This window comes from Macaca thibetana, chromosome 13 (genome assembly GCF_024542745.1).
Source record: "Macaca thibetana thibetana isolate TM-01 chromosome 13, ASM2454274v1, whole genome shotgun sequence".
In the NCBI taxonomy this organism is placed as follows: Eukaryota; Metazoa; Chordata; class Mammalia; order Primates; family Cercopithecidae; genus Macaca; species Macaca thibetana.
In genome coordinates this window covers 106,193,975-106,198,306 of record NC_065590.1, presented here as the reverse complement: position 1 = coordinate 106,198,306, position 4,332 = coordinate 106,193,975, and positions in this window count along the sequence as shown.

The window sequence follows — 4,332 nt, the reverse complement described above, 5'->3', positions numbered from 1 at the left end:
TTTATAAAAGTTAGCTTCAGATTTAATATAAAGTTTAATCTTAATAGAATAAAGAATTACCTCACCAAAAAATCACGTCCTCATAAGAATATAAGAAACAATTTTAACACATATTAAACATAGGATATTCTAAATATTACACAAATTATCTGAAATAATAGAAAGTGAAAGAAAACTACCAAATTCTAGTTATGAAACAAGAATATCATTTGTACTTAAACCTAATATAGTACCAAGAAAAAAACATAAACTACTATCAGTGATAAATGTTGATGCAAAAATATTAACTATTAGCAAAGAGTGGTTACCTGGGGTCTATTTCATGAACTCAGGGTCAGTCCAATATGAAGGAAGTCAGCAACATGACGTAGCAATCCCTTTAAAGAGAAAAATTAATAGCATTACATTTGATGCAGGGCAGGTGATATGGTTTGGATCTGTGTCCCCACCCAAATCTCACGTTGAATTGTAATCCTCAGTGTTGAAGGTGGAGCTTGGTGGGAGGTGATTGGATCGTGGGGGTGGATCCTTCATGAATGGCTTGGCACCATTCCCTTGGTGATGATGCTTTCATGATGAAAGTGAGGGAGTTCTTACGAGGTTTGGTTGTTTGAAAGTGTGGGGCATTTCCTTCCTCTCTCTCTGAGTTCTGCTCCTGCCATGGAAGACACCTACTTTCACTTTGCCTTCTGCCATGAGTAAAAGCTCCCTGAGGTCTCCTCAGAACCAAACACTGACATACTTCTTGTACAGCCTGTGGAACAGTAAGGCAATTAAACTTTTCTTTATAAATTACCCAATCTTGGGTATTTCTTTATTGCAATGTGAGAACAGACTAATATGGAAAATTGGCACTGAGGATTTCGGCTTTGTATAGAGACCTGAAAATGGAGAAGTGGCTTTGGAATTGGGTAATAGGCAGAGGTTGGAAGAGTATAGAGAGCTCAGAAGAAGATATGAAGAAGAGGGAAAGTTTGGCACTTCCTAGAGACTTGTTAAATTGTTGTGGCCAAAATTCTGATAATAATATAGACAATAAAATCCAGGCAGAGGAGATGTCAGACGGAAATGAGGAATTTATTACGAACTGAAAGCAAGGTCACTTTTGTTATGCTTTGGCAAAGGACTCAGAGGCACTGTGCCCCTCATCTAGGGTATCTGTGAAATTTTGAACTTGAGAGTGATGATTTAGGGTATCAGGCAGAATAAATTTCTAAACAGTAAAGCATTCACAATGTGACCTGGCTGCTTCTAACAGCTTAGCTTATATGTGGGAGCAAAGAAATGATCTGAAACTGGAACTTATATTTAAAAGGGAAGCAGAGCCTACAAGTTTGGAAAATTTGCAGCCTGCCCATGCAATAGAAAAGAAAAGCCCCATTTTCAGGGGAGGAATTCAAGCAAGTTGCAGAAATTTGAATCACCAAAAGGAAGGAAAATGCTGATAGCCAAGAAAATGGGGAAAGGGCCTTGAAGACATTTCAGTGACCTCTGTGGCAGCCTATCCTATTACAGCCCAGAGGCCTAGGAGGGAAGAATGGTTTCATGGGCCAGGCCAAGGCCCTCCCCAACCCTGCACAGTCTGGGGACACTGCTGCCTGCATCCCAGCCACTTCAGCTCCAGCTATGGCTCAAGCAGGCCAATGTACAGCTTGGGCCACTGCTTCAGAGGGTGATGGCTTCCACCCCATAAGCTGTGATGCCTTCCACATGGTGTTAAGCTTGCAGGTATACAGAGTAAAAGAATTGACACTTGGAAGGCTCCACCTAGACTTCAGAGGATATATAGAAAAGCCTGGACATCCAAGCAGAAATCTGCTACAGGGGCAGACCCTTCATGGAGAACCCCTACAGGGCTGTGTGGAGGGGGAATGTGGAGTTGAAGCCCCCACACAGAGTTCCCAATGGGGCACTGCCCAGTGCAGCTCTGGTAAGAAGGCAACCATCCTCCAGACCCCAAAATGGTAGAGCCACTGGCAGCTTGCACCCTGCACCTGGAAAAGCCACAAGTATTCAACTCAGCCAGTGAGAGTAGCTATGGGGTGACCCCTGCAAAGTCACAGGGCTGGAGCTGCCCAAGGCTTTGGGAGCCCACCCCTTGCACAAGAATGCTCTGGATGTGAAACATGGAGTCAAAGGAGATTATTTGAGAGCTTTAAAATTTAACGACCCCCCTGCTTGATTCTGGACTTGTGTGGCGCCTATAGCACCTTTCTTTTTGTCAATTTCTCCCTTTGGGGATGGGAGGATTCATCCAACGCCTACACCTCCATTGTATCTTGGAAGCAACTAACTTGTTTTTTATTTTATAGGCTCATAGATAAAAGGAACTTGCCTTGTCTCAGGTGTGACTTTCAAGTTTCAATTTCGAGTTAATGCTGCAATGAGTTAGGAGGACTGTTGCGAGGGCATGATTGGATTTTCCAATGTAAGAGGGACATGACATTGGGGAGGGGCCGGGGGTGGAATATATGGTTTGGATCTGTGTCCCCACCCAAATCTCACATGAATTGTAATCCTCAGTGTTAGAGGTGGAGTCTGGTGGGAGGTGATTGGATCATGAGGGTAAATCCTTCATGAATGGTTTAGCACCATCCTCTTGGTGATGCTCTCATGATGGTAAGTTATTGTGAGGTCTGGTTGTTTAAAAGTGTGTGGCACCTCCCTCCTCTCTTGGTCCTGCTCCTGCCATGTAAGACATCTCTTCCTATGTCACTTTCTGCCATAAGTCAAAGTTCCCTGAGGCCTCCCCAGAAGCAGATGCTGCCATGCTTCCTGTACAGCCTGTAAAGCTATGAGCCAGTTAGACCTCTTCTCTTTATAAATTACCCAGTCTCTGGTATATCTTTATAGCAATGCGAGAACGGACTAATACATCAAGTGAGTCCCAGAATTGGGATTTATCCCAGGAGGGTTCTTGCTTCATCCAGGAAAGATTTCAAGGGTGAGCTGGTGGTGACAGAAAGCAACTTTTACTGAAGTAGTGCTGCCCCTTGTGGAGCAGGGATACCCCATGGACAGTGCACCCAGAGTTTGCACCTGTGAGCTGTGAGCCAGCTGTTTTGAAAAAATGTCTGGAAAAGGAGCAGAGAGTTTCCAGAACCATGTAAGGTAACTTCCATGTTGTCGCCATGGCATTTGTAAACTGTGGAGGGGTTTTTATGCAAATGAAACATGAAACGTGGCACCAGTGGAGGGGTCTTTATGCAAATTAGTACTGAGGGACGTTAAGGCTGCTGCCATCTCCACCTGCTGGCTTGGCAGTTTCACTGCACCATTTCCACCCCATCCTGTTCTGGCCAGCAGGGTCATGCTGCAGTCCTGTCCACTGCTCAGAAAACAAGTCCTGCTGGTTTCCCGTCTCAGATTTACAGACATTAAAAATGTTTTTGGCAAAATCTAACCATTCTAATACAAACATTCTATAAAATATAAATTGACGGATATTTCTTTAACATTAAAATATAATAATGTTTTATATTTCATTGTATTATAGATATCTTTTTCTTGTAATACGTAAATGTTTTATACATTTTAGGCTAAGCAAGTATTTATCAATTCGTATGTATGATATATGCACATATAAATATGTACAACTATATATAGTTATATAGTTATCTATAAATATGTAAAACTATATATAGTAAATATAAATACATAAATATATGTAATGTAATATATGCAAATATGTTTAACATAATTATATTTCTCCTAAAGCCAGCATCATATTTACTGGGAAATCACTAGATATGTTTTCATTCAGAATGTGATACTGGAGAAACCATTATGGAGGAACTAGAAAACCTGAATTGAGAGACAATCATTTTAGATCATCAAAGCTAGTAAATTATTGAAAATATTTTATGATTTTTTTAATGTAACATAAGATCAGTTTAATATACAATACTCATACCTATATAATAGACAGTACTAGAAAATTTAAAATGAGAAAAGCATTACATTTCAGAAACACTAAATAGATAAAGATTATCTTCTAAATTTTTGAAACAAACATGCTAACATTCTACTAAGTTTAGTAATCAGACAAGGAGGAAGTTATCTCCTCACTTAAAAACATTGTACTTTATTTTCTATTAGCCACATTAAGATAAAAAATAATAAAGAGAATTCAGAACTGTATGGGAAAAGATAATGTATTTTGTATTATTGACAATATTTTTATACAGAAAATTCAAAGAAATCTGAAAAAACTCTAGCACTAATAAGAGGTTTCACTGAGATGGTCAGATAGAATACCAACATTTAAAAAAAGAGCCATTGTGCTTATTTTCAACAATAATAATCAGAATTTTTAATGGAAAAACAGAAACT